The sequence below is a fragment of the Lotus japonicus genome, chromosome 2 (genome assembly GCF_012489685.1).
Source record: "Lotus japonicus ecotype B-129 chromosome 2, LjGifu_v1.2".
Taxonomy (NCBI): Eukaryota; Viridiplantae; Streptophyta; class Magnoliopsida; order Fabales; family Fabaceae; genus Lotus; species Lotus japonicus.
In genome coordinates this window covers 42,311,937-42,325,466 of record NC_080042.1, presented here as the reverse complement: position 1 = coordinate 42,325,466, position 13,530 = coordinate 42,311,937, and the positions used below count along the sequence as shown (strand labels likewise).

At 38.9% G+C, this 13,530-nt stretch overlaps 1 pseudogene; it reads left to right on the top strand.

Annotated features, from left to right (window-relative positions):
* The first annotated feature begins 10,734 nt into the window (after positions 1 to 10,734).
* LOC130738017 (uncharacterized) lies at positions 10,735 to 12,946 on the top strand (annotated as a pseudogene).
* Positions 12,947 to 13,530: the final 584 nt, after the last annotated feature.

Genomic DNA, 13,530 nt, shown 5'->3' with positions numbered 1-13,530 from the left:
ATATTTCTTCTCTCGTTATTCTTTTATTAAATATGTATATACTTAATTTCAAAAAAAATATGTATATACTTATTTAAGTTTATTTTCTATTAGTTATATTCTAATTCCTTTTTTTCTAATTTGTTATGTTTTGAATCAAAATATCAAAACAATTTTAATGTTTCAGATGTATATCGAAAACATAAAATATAAAAGTTTTAGTTAATTTCCGAATAATCCTTTATAATTATTTTATATCATTTTTAATGGAATATTTGATATCGTGTTGAACGTAAGATATTATATTCAATTTTTTATTTTGTTATATAAAAAATAATCATAACCATTACAAAAAAAGACTTTTCCGGCATACAATATAATGATAGAAAACTCACAATTAACTTTTATTAATTATTCTAATGTCATTGTTATGTACTAGAGCTTACTTAGGTATAAAGAGTACACTGACTAAACCCTAGCAGAGCATAAATGGAAAGATGATGTCAAATCAGGTAAGATTCTCATTAATTATCAAAAAGGTACCTCGTACAAGGTGATAACCCCATTTTATAGTGGGTGTGGTCCTTATCTAGAATGTTTTTACATTTGGGCCTCAAAACCGAGGCCCAAGTCCTAATGCAAATAAGACAAAAGAGGAAGAATCTAATAGCTGGCATGGGGGCCACTGATAAGGCAAGTGTCCATTCATTCTCATGATGGTCGCCGGGTATTTCAGGCAACCATGTCCCGCCATGTTTCTTGAGTGTCCCGGGCGGGCAATAGGTTGAGGTAGGCTCACCCAGTCCACAAGCCCACAAGACACGAAACTCGATGTCAATGAGTTGAAGTGCCTTACTACGTATTCTAGTTCTTTGAAGTAGGCTATTAATGTCGCCAAGCCCACAAAGTGTTCAGAATAGTCGAATTCCGTCGTTCTTCTTGAGTATACAGGGCGGTCCATAAGTTGAAGTAGGGACGCCTAAGTCACGGGCCCACAAGACACGAAACTCGACGCCAATGAGTTATGGTGTCTTAGTCTTCAAGCCTCTTTGGTCCGCCTCTTACGACAATCGCCACAATCACCGTTTTTCAACTTGTCTTTTCACTTCCTGATTTCAAGGGTTAAGCGGCGGTCTTTCCGCCGCTTGTCAATCAAACATCAATCACTTTTTGCTTACTAACACACGCTTCCACACTTTCCCAAAAATTTTCCATCATTAGCAATAAATACAATTGTCATCTATGCGCGTTTTAAGGGGGGTGCCCAATTGGTGTAAACCTCAAACCATGTCGTTTCAGTTTTCAAAATTCTCTCCTCTTTAGTACACGACGGTTCACTCTTTTTTCCACTCATTCTCTCTCCTTTTGTTTTGTCTATAGAAACACATTTCACCGTCATTCTTCTTATTTCTGTTACTAAATTTTAAGCTTTTGTAGTTTCTGGTTTTCTCAAGCTCTTCCAGTTTTCGATTTGACCTTGCTCCGACCGTCGTCATTGCATGGTGCTTCTCCTTAGCCCATGTCCTTGCCACCTATTCGTACGATTCTCTTCCCGGTTAGTTTCTTACCTTATTCTTCCCTGACTGTAGTTTCAGTGCCTTTTCTTCTTCTTTCTACATTGCCTGTTCATCTTCTTTCTTCATCTTTTGTTTCTTTGTATGAAATTTCCTAGAATGTCTTTTAATAGCAATAGCATTTCATCTCTGGAAGTATCTTCATTTTCAAACGGACGAGGAAGTTTCCTCGCCGTCTATTGTCGTGATCCCTGATTCCCCCACCGTTCAAGATGAGTTCGACCCCGCCGGCTCTATTGATTCCGTCATTTCTTCCAATGATGGCTTAACGTCGCCAGAATGGCGATCAAATGTACATTTGGTTGAGGACAAGTGTTTGTATCGCTCCGTTTGGGGCAGTATTGGGAGTATCAACTGTCACCGATTAACCGCCCAGGGTTTCACGAAGGTGAACCCCGCCCGCCACCACCTGTAATGATGATTTACAACTGAACATCTCGCCTTGTGGCGATGATGATTTTGTTACTCTCCGAAAGGAGACGTCAGATGAATCGCCCGATTTCTTTTACGTGTATCGCTATCTTTTTTCCGATCTCAACATAAAGCTTCCTTTTTCTCCCTTTATTTGCTACGTTCTCACTTTTTTGAATGTGGCGCCCTGTCAACTTCTTCCCAATGCATGGGGTTTTATCCGATGCTTTGAAATTTTGTGCGATCATCTGAGCTCCACCCCGACATACCCCATATTCATTTTCTTTTATAAATTTGTTACCAAGAAACCTACCTTCATTAAATGGATCCCTCTCCTCGCCCGAAAGAAAATGAGCTTATTCTCCCCTCTCAAGAGTCACTACAAAGTTTGGCAACGAAAATTTTCAAGGTTTGTTGAATCGCCTGAGATAAGCAACCTTTTCCGAGATTCAAATAACTGCCCTCTCTTCCCTTTTTATTGGACCAAAAATCCTCGCCGGATAATTTATGTTGCCTTTGATGCCTTAGAGATTTCCGAGCGAGGGGTCGCCACCTACCTCCAATCATTGCCCACATTTTCTGGCCATGACTTGATTGAGGCCTCCAAGAATGGAACCGTAGCCCAATTTTTTAGTAAGTTGATTATTTCTTTGTATGCCTGTTCCCGTAGCTCGCCACTCATAATTTTCTTGTGTTTTAACGTCGTATATTTCTGTGCAGCTAAAATGGGCAAAGGCAAGGCTGATACTAGTGCTTTGAGCATGAAGGTTTATCTAGCTCAAGCCGCTGCTGAAATTGAGAAGAAGAAGGCTGCTGAAAAGGAGAAGAAGAGAAATCAAGAGTCCCGCCTTGAGGGCAATTCTGATGCTGGCAATGAGAAGGATCCCAAGCGTCAAAGAACTTCTGGCGCCTCTAAGAAGACCACTAATGATAGGGTTCTCAAACAAAAAAAAATTGAGCCAACCTGGCCCAACTCCCAAATCCAAACCGGTTGTTGAGAAAAAGAAGGGGGATGCTAATCCACCGCCGGCCCGCCAGGATCCAAATGTTGTTGTTGCCAATGACCGCCCGACAACACCTTTTGTTCATGCTGGCTCTAGTTCAGCTGTTGGGGGCGATCTTCCTCTCGTGCTTGGAATGAATCGTGAGCGCGCTCCGGCCACCGAATCCGGGGCAGGACCCAGGGCCGGCCCTGAGCCTGTGCAAGCAGGCCCACAGCCCAGGAAAAGGCAGCCCAAGGCCTCCAAAAAAGAAGGGGCCTCAAAAAAAAATTCTCAAATGCTACGGTTTCTAAAGTGTGGCCTAAAGTGTTTATGCAACAGTTTAGAAGCCGTTGCCTTTTCCTCTGCTGATCATACCCGAGAAAGATGCACCTTATAGCCTGATTCTCCAGCTTTGTCTTGAATTGCTTCCTAAAGTGTGGCCTAAAGTATTTATGCAACAGCAGAGAAACCGTTGCCTTTATAGACTTTTGGCCACGGTTTTTTGACTGGGGCACACGTCCGTTGCCTTTTCTCCAAAAACTACCCTACTTTGCTAAATAATTTAAATAGATAATGTTTCTTAAAAAAATTTATTAAGGGTCCATTTTCATTATTTGCCCAGGGCCTCCAAAATGTCAGGACTGGCCCTGGCAGGACCGGCACGCCGTGAAGAAGATTTCGTAGGCGGTTTCCCTCTTGTCATCATCGTTAACGCCTTCAAGCTCACCGAAGGGCCACGCGAGGTCGAGGTCGAGCCGGCGTTTGAAACGGTGGCGGGGGTAGTTGAGAAAGGGTGATGAGGTGGAAGGGAGGAGGGTCGGGTAGGATTTGTGGCGGCGCGGCGAGGGGAAGGGGTCGGGGCAGGATTCACGGCGGGCGTGGAAGAGGAGAGGAGGAGGGTCGACGGTTGAGGAGGGCGGTGAGGGGAGCGAAGGGAAGGGGCCGGGGTAGGAATCGCGCCGGGAATGGAGAGATGAGGACGGCGGGGAGGTGGGAGGGAAAGAAGGGGCAGCGCCGGGTAGGGATTTGTGGCGGTTGTGGCAGGGGAAATCGTGGGAATATGGTGGTGGTGGTGGTGGTGGGTGTTGGGGAAGGGGAAATGAGAGGAGTCATGGTGGAGGTGGTGGGGGAGGAGCAGGGAGGGGAAGGAGATGGTCGCTGGTGAGAGCGGAGGGAAGGGGCCGGGGGAGGAGTCGTGGCGGCGGCGGGTGTAGAGACCCATGTGGTGGCTGGGGCTTCATGCAAAAGGTGTGTTGTTGCGTCAAATTAATGAAGAAGAAGATGTTGCGTTTTCTACTATAAACGGAAGATACAGACAAATAAAGAAGATGACTGAAAAAAGAAATAAAGAAACAAAATGAAGAGGAAGAGGAATATGAATATGAATATGAATATGAATATGAATATGAATATGAATATGATGGATATGGCAAATTTGGCAATGTTGCCTTGCATGGTTTAGTTTAGAATTTAGATATCTGAAGAGAGACTAGGAATTTTACAAACAACTTATTAATAACATCATATCCTATACTCTATTTTAGTATTGATCTCGCGTCATACATAGATGAAATAAGATTATTTTGTCGGCATACATCATACTTTTCATTTTTTTTTCTCTCGTTTTTCTTTTATTAAATACGTATGTACTTAATTTAGAAAAAAAATACGTATATACTTATTTAAGTTTTTTTTCTAATAGTTATATTCTTATTCCTTTTTTTTTTCTAATTTGTTATGCTTTGAATCAATATATCAAAATTGTTTTTATTTTTATTGCTTTTATTGTTATTTGTTAAGAAAATAAATTTTAGGTGAAGAAAAAGTTTGTTTTTAGAGTATTAATTAAATTTTATATTATTTTTCTTGAATTTTTGGTTTTTATTTAATTTAGGTAAATCTTAGATAATTAGGAAAATCTTTTAAAATTTTATGAAAAAAAAAATTCAGTTTTAAAATTATCTCTAAAATATCTGTTTCAAGATTTGTGGGACTAAATTAAAGATAGATAAAAACTACCAAAATCTAGCAAATCACAATAAAAACTCATAAAATCCTGAATTAAATAAAAATCGGAAAATTTAATAAAAATACGATAAAAATTCGGTACTAATTAAAGATAGATAAAAACTACCAAAATCTAACAAAGAACAATAAAAACAAAACAAAACAAAATCTTTAAAAAATATTTTTTTTAATATGATTTTTTTTCACAGATTTGTTTTTCCTTTTTTTTTTAAAAATGTACATATATGCTTTTTTTTAATATTTTTAATATCAAATGAGAATCAATCTGTGAGTGACACCTCATCAAATTGGCCTGAGAATTAATCTGGGAGTGACACCTCATTAAATTGGCCTGAGAATTGATCTGGGAGCGACACGTCATCAAATTGACCTGATGGAAGTTCTTTTTTTATAATATATATTGATTGATATTGATTTCTCCTCGCTTCCATTCTCCATTCATCAACCTCTCTCCCTTCCTTCCAAAGTAAATCCCTTTCTTTGCTCATTACAACACATGAGCTGAAAACCAGAGAAAAAGAGGAAGACAAGAACCTGATATGTAAAGGGCAAGACACCCTCCAACCTGAAATCTGCAAGATGGGTGTGGGTTGGGGGAGCACTGCTGAAGCAGCCACCACCAGAGCCTCCTAGACCTCCAAACCCGTCACCGTCGCACACCACCACCAGACCCATACTGTACCCGCTTCCGGACTTGGATCCAAATCCAAATCCCCAACCCCTACCAGTCTCCCAGATCCTGAAACAAGATGATGTCTTCTCAGGCGGCGCCGGAGGAGGAGAAGGCGAAGGAAGGAGAAGGAGGGTTCGCGAACAGAGGCTAAGAAGAGTGACGGAAGCGTGGTGGTTTGCATTTGTCCATCTGTGGATCTTGATGCAGAGGAGGTGTTCATTCAGAGTTGTCCATAGATCTGACGAGCATCATGTGCCCAAAAATTTTCTGGATAAAGTTGCTTACAGGACAATGAAGCTCCTCAGAATTCCCACATATGTGTCTTTTCATCTTAGGTTTAGGTTTCTTCTTGATTAATTTGTTAGGGATTAAGGATTATGGATTATTAGATTTAGAGATTAATTTTAAGATTAAATTGTTTAATTATTATTTATTAATACATGTGTAATAAAAGAAAAAGAAAAAAGTCATGTGGAATTGATGACTGTGCAAAAATAGAGCCTCATAAGCACATAACACGGGTTTGAACTTATTTAGATTAAAAAAAATCCAGGGATCTAGAATCGGAAAAAACAAATTCAGGGACTTATTTTCGTACGCCATACAATTTCAGGAACCTCCAGATTATTTAAGCCGAAATAAAATTATATCTAAAAACTATCCGACTTATTTGATTTTGAAAATCAAACTCAAAATCTAATAAATTTATTTGGTATTCCAAATTTGGAATCCGCTCATAAATTAGATTTCATTTATCAAATTTTAATTTTTATTGGATCAAATTTTTAGATTTTTGGCTCTCTCTCTAACTCCTGGGTTCTTTGCTGCTGCGAGTTTTGAGGATTGGCTGGGCTCGGCTCCGCAGGATGCCACTGCGTCGATGCTGGTTCACGCGTGGTTCATTTGGAGGCGTCGTTGCAGTGTAGTTTTTTGTAACACCCAGATTTTCACGAGGGTCACTTTAGTAACCTTTCCCAAAACGTGGGTCAATTTTGCCGAATTAAAAAAAAACTGACAACTGAAGGCGTAAATGGACTGGATAATTCCATTTTATTGATAAAATCTTGATTACAAATGATTCCTTCAATTTGAAAGACATAGGGTAAACTAATGCTTGACCACTCCTGAGCCAAAACAAAAAGAAGGTCTCTAGGTTAGGTTCGAATGCTACAAGAAAACTCGGCTCACCCCCAAGTATTAACCCAAAACCATAATAAAACTAAGACGCATACATAGTTCTATGCCTGACATCCGCCTGTCCCTTGAACACATCCTCAATCATATAGTATTTTCTTGACGTGGTCTATCATTCTCTGGCGTTAGGCGCCCATGCAGCACACAGTCAAATAAGCAAGGGTCAACTCCCAAACAACACATATAACATGTAACAAGATTGACATAGCATCACAATAATAAGGGCATCAATTCTAATACATCATTTGCAATCTCAGGCTCATGTTATATAGGTAAACAAATATAGAGCAATATACCAAAAAACATAAACAAGTCCACCTAGAGTCCAGTTAGACTACATGCTCATGCATATGCTAATTTTAACGCCAGCAACGACTTATAGGAAGGCAAGACAAAATACGACTCCACAATTGGGGTTAGTCTACACTAACGCACCGTTGTCGAATCCCTCGCACGACTCCACAATTGGGGTTAATCTTAATAATGCACTGTCGCTTTCATTTTGCCACTTCTTCTGATATGTCGTTATGCCCTGACAGAATTTCATATCATGGTTCAACCTAACCGGTTCCGAACCACAACAAAACATGCATAATGCCATGCGGTTAGTCAACACAACATCAGAACTGTCTCCTCACAGTCCGATCTTAAAAAAATAACTCCTTATTGAGTATCTGATTGCCCACTGGCAAAGGCATCTCTTGTCAACGCTCGCATCTCAAACTTATCGTAAATCACAATTATCAATTCATATGCCAAAACATAATACATGATTTCAAGTTCAACACATCATATAGCAATACTAGCATCATCAAGTTTTAACCAACAAACATCATATAAACAAGAATCATATAGCACAATCACATGCAGACAAGTCTAGACCGAGTGCCCTTACCTTAGAAAATTAATTGCTTCCGAAAATGCTAAGCTTCAAGATCCTAGCTTCTGCTCCCCAAAATTCAAGAATCTCTTCACACTTAATGCAAACACTCAAAAATTTTCACCAAAAACCACTAACTCAAATAACTAATGCTATTGTGGGCATTATTTGAGTATATAACTTTGTGTGTTGCAATGTTACTGCCATTCACGTAGCACCATATTTATAGCCTCCATTTCAAAGCTTAATTGTGAAGGAAGGTAGGCAGCAAGTGACACGTACACCATGCATCAAGGAGGAGCTGGAATATGATGAGGAATTGAAGCATGCAATCAAGTAGGAGGTGTAGATCATGCAGCAAGTTACCATAACGTGGAAAAATTCAAGGATAAAGAAGAATGAGAAAGAGAGTCGATGAAGTGATTACTCATCCTTAGAAGAATGAGAGATAGGCACGTAGGATACTTGGCAAATGTGGGTCTGCCACATTACTCAAGGAGGTGAAAGTTGGTACAAATTAATTTGGATAGTGTAGGATTTAACTCATAGAGCTGTAGAAAAAATATTAGGAAGATGAATCATTATCCTAAAAATTATTAGGGACTCTATGGTATAATTTAAGATTACTATGAGCAAGTTTAAGTGATCAAGTGTAGAAGTATTAACAAACTATATATATATATATCTGTTCTGAAACTTCCTTCTAACATATCTTTTCTATTCTTCTCACAAAAACAGATTTGGTTTACGTGACTCTTTTTTTTTTTCTTCTTATCTTTTCTATTTTTCTTTTTAATTTTCTTTTCTTTTCTTTCAAGTAAGAAAATAATAATCCTAATAGAATTATATAAATATACAAGGCATAATAAACACATCAACTTAAACTTAATAGCGCTTATCGCCTTTAGGCCGATAGATAACTAGTAATTAAACGCTTAATCTACCTGGGTCTTACATTAAGCCACGAGAAGGCTCCTTGGCAGCTCGTGTGGTAGAATGCAGCGGCGGTGCTTTTGGTGCTTCGTAAGTTTCCTTCTGGTGCTGCAGTGCTGCGGTGCGTTGTGTGGCTACCTCCTCCCGATGGTTGGCTTGCGCTCAATGTCAATGGCTCCTTGCTGGGAAACCCAGGGAGAGGGGGTGCTTGTGGTGTGGTGCGGGATGGTGTTGGTAAATGGTGTTATGGGTTTTCAGCTCACGTGAGTGTCTCTGAAATTCTTAAGGCGGAGCTTCTGGCTATCTTCTACGGCTTGCGTCTTTGCTGGGCCAGGGGAGCAAGGAAAGTTTCTATTTTCTATGACAATAAACATGTGATGTCTCTTGTGCATAATGGTTGTGGCCGGTTTCATGTGCATGCGGCTGTTGTTAGGATGATTAGAGACCTTATCAATGCTGATTGGGAGTTGAAGTTTCATCATATTCTTCGGGAGGGCAATGTCGTTGCTGATCTCTTAGCTAAGGAGGGAGCTTGTGACTCTTGTCAGTTCAAGCTCCTTGAGGATCCTCCGCAGGCCGCCATCCCTCTGTTGGCGGATGATTACCGCAACACTTTATTTATAAGGCGTTGGCGTTGTAATCTTGTTTTTCCTTTTTCAAGCTGTATCTTACAAAAAAAAAATCGATTATAGAAACCTACATGTATAAGTGGTTTTGCACTAAAACGAAGTAGAGAGAATACTATACTATTTTCCTCAAAGTGCGTTCAAAAATAAAGTAAGGACTAAGGATTTAATTCGTATCCACGCCCACATTGAAAGACGAGGTCCCACAGCCATCACGCGCTTTTTTACGTCACTATCCCTGTCCCTCCTTTAAAATAATTCCAACCTGAATAAAACAAATTAAAAAGGAGTAAAACCAATTTTTCCTCTCTTATTTTATTTTTGTTCCTCTTTCACTTCACTCCTTCAATTTCCCGCAGAGCTTTTCTTTTGCCGACGTGGCCATCGTAATGTTCCAGCCGCCGTTTCAACGCGCCGCCGTTACTCTCCGTCGCTTCTGACTCGCCGATAATATTCTGGTATTGAGAATTTTCTTCGTCTTTGTATTCATGAATTTCTGTTTTCCGTTTGTTTCCCGAGAATGTGAAGGAAACCGATGACACTGTTGAATCTCGCTTTTATATAGTTTTCACGTTTGTTAGGACTTTGGTTCACTGAGTGCGGAAGAACTCAGTGAAGTAACCAAAACACCGTTTCAAATTAATTTCTCTAAGTTCTTAAAGACTTTGACTGATGATTTATTGTTGTGAAATTGGGACTGTTTGTGCATGTATGAGAATTGTATTTTCAATTTTATTTTTTTGGTTTGAAGCAGAGATTTTATTTTGCAATCTCTATACCCAGAATTTGTATATTGCATTTGTTGTTATTTTAATTTTGTAATTAATAAGAATTTTTTGAGATATCAATTTGCATTGGGCATGTTAGAATATGTATTTGACGTGTCCCCGTATGATAGTTCAAGTGAAAGGAGCTGTGGGCTGGGTAGGGGGTGGTCCAGGGATAGATTCCTAGCGTGTGCAATTTATCTTTCTGATGTACCGAAAAAAAAAAATTATGTATTTGACATTTTACATTAAAGTGGTTAATTATGGTGATTAAGTGAGTTAATTTTGTTTTTATCTAGAGCTTGTTCTGAATAGTGATTTCAAACAGTTCTGATATTTTTCGCAAAAATACAAAGAAGCTTGATTCCTTTTGGCCTGTTTTGCTACTTTTGCGCTTGCACAACAGTTTCAACACATTATTGGAGCATCAAGAAACATGGGGAAGTGTAGAGTGGTTTTGGTACTGTGTTTGTCTGTCTTAATGTCTTCCAAATATGCATCTTCACCGTGATGTGTCCTTGTTTTCATGCAAACATTGAATTTGTTAAACTGAGCATATTCTGTCTTTTAAGGAATGGAAATTATTTTTAAACGATGTTATAGAAGTTAACTAGATTAATTTTTTAGTCTACTGAACGTCATGCTTATGCTAATAATATTAATTTTTGGTGTAAAACCAAAATAGGAATTGTTTTGTGATGCCCTGATGAGCAGAACTAATGTTATTGGCAGTAGGAGGAGGATTCTTCTCTTCTTCAGCTTCAGGGTATAGTAAGGGCTTGAGCCTTCTCCTCTTGGGTCAGAGGAGTATTGCCGTGGAATTAGTACCAGTTGGTAGTCCAAGAATCCGACTACTACGAGCTCCAACTGGCTTCTACAAAGAAGCACCTCTCCCGCAGGTGCACTTCCTTTGTTTGCTTTGGTCGCGCCTCTGCAGGGCTTGACACTCAATCTCATCTTAAAGTGGGCCCTGCCCAACATCATGATGTCTCACCAGGGCCTCCAGTTTCCAACGAATGCAAAAAGCCTTCTACTCATGTAAATGGTGATAATAAAAAGGTTGCACTTAAAAGTAGCTTAAAAAGGCAACACAGCAATAAACTTGCTCCTGTACAGACTCGTAATGAACATGGGGCATCAGGTGGAAAGGGGAGGGATGCTCCTGGTCAAAAAGAGAGAAGAAAAGTGCACTGGACAGATGCTTGTGGTAGTGAGCTTGTTGAAATAAGAGAATTTGAGCCCAGGTATTTGAATATTTAATGCTTCTTATCGGTTTTATTTCTCTCTAGTCAATTGTGAAAATGAAATTAAATGGTGTGGTGTCTTGTGTGTAAGCTTTAGTCATTAGGAACTCCTGGTGGTTTATCTTGTGTAATTGATAATAAATTAGATATGCTTGGACAACCTTCTCTTTTAATGTTCTCTTTATTTTAACTGATCTGAATGACTTGTATTTTTATTTACAAACGATCTATGTTTCTCAGATATGAAGTAAGGTATTGATACCAGTAGGATATAGGTATGGGTTATGGCATCTTCCAGAATTCTAAGATGAAAATTGGATAATATAGCATACCACAAATTTTAAATATCTTGGACCATTATCAAAATGATGAGGAGATAGAAGGAGATGTTAACCACAATACCTTGGGAGGAATGCTCCTAGGATAATTCATGATAGAAAAGTACCACTCGTGTTTAAGGAAAAATATTTTCGGATTGTAAGACCGCCAGTGTTGTATGGAACTGAATGTTGGGTGTAAAGAGCCGATAAGGAAGTAAGTTTAGTGTCTCAGGATAAGAACTTCATGATGGATGAGTGTTCAGTGTTAATAATCTGAGGATAAGAACTTCATGATGGATAAGAACTTCATGAATGTTGGGTTAGCACCCGCTGTAGAAACAATAGTCTCATTTTAGTTTTTTTGGGCATGTTTGGAGAACAATCGTAGAAGAAATGTTAAGGAGGGTGGACCAGATGGTTGATAGTCCAATAATTTGAGCTAGGTGAGACCATGGAAAATTGTAAACCAAATCATCACTAGACATAATTCATGATATGACATTATGACGTTTTCTGATTCATATAGTCCATCCACTTTGTGGGAAAATACTTAAATTGGCTGTATTGGGGATAGGTTTATTCACTGGATTGTACAATCGGATGGTTGATAGTCCAATAATTTTTCTCTTCTCATCTACTTTATTTTATGTGTCATGTGTCATGGGATTATATCTCTTTTTCATCCACTAGAAGTATTTATATCTATTTTGACATGACAAATTAGGCGCAACTATAGTTAGTGTGGTTTTCAATTTCCCATCCTCTACCGGCTATGTTCACAACTACTAATTTTATTTATTCTGTTGTGAAACTAATTATTAGACTCATAAATTGAGCCGGATTTAATTGAAGTTTTTACCCTTTTTTTCTTGTCCTAATTCTATGTCTTTCTTTTTCTTGTTTTCACCTACTTGTAATTGATTCTTTGAGATGTGAATTTGTCATTCAACTGCAGTGAAGCAGATGGATCAATTGATGACTTTGATAGTAGGAGTTTCAGAGCCTGTTCCTGTGCTATTATGTAAATTAGCATTTTCTAGGATTTGACAAACCCATCTTTGAGTTGTCAAGTAGATGATTATTAAAACAACTATCATTCAGCTTAAAGAAAAGGAGCCAAGAATTTTCAGTCTAGTTGACATTTATACATAATCCCTTGCCCGAGCAACCATTTGTATCTATAATTGCTTGCTGTAGACATCAATTTTGTTCCCCAGCTTTTCATCAACTTGTTGTATAATCTTTGTTGCGTGAATTCTTTCCTTTTGAACAAAATTCTAGTTCTGTGATCTGGCATTATGATACTAGATAATACAGATGTAAGATTTTGTGAAGAGCATGGTATAACATAAATTTATCGATTTCCTCTATTGCTGTTCCTAATTTTGGAGCAGTATTACATTGAGGTCTGCATGTTGCTAGTATATGGAAGTTCATGGACCTGCAACTAGGCAAATAGCTGTGATGAGATTGTCTGGTTTAAGAGGAAAAAATTGCACTCTGCCTTGAACCACTGCTTCACTGGAGGTAATCTATGGCGGTTATGAGGAAGCAGTGGTTCAAGGCTTTGCAGCTAAAATTGCTGCTCAGGAATTAAGATAATTGCTGAGCTCTGCTTCCCTTCTTCATAGGTTTTTTTAGAGGGCAACTGATGCTGGGTGTTTTCTCCTTTGAGTTTGCTTTTGGCTGGCTGTTCTCTGTCTTTTTGGTTTTTCTGGTTAGTTGTGCTCTTCTAGCTCTTGGTTTGGTTTTCGTTGTGTTTGAGTTCCTTTTAATATTCCGGATAGGCTGGCCTTTTGGGTTTTCTTTCTTGGGTTCTTTGGGGACTGTTTTCTACTGATAGGTGGCTTGGGACTGTTTTCTACTGATAGGTGGCTAGCTGTTTGCTCTACTAATCACCTATTTTTGTCTGTCTTCT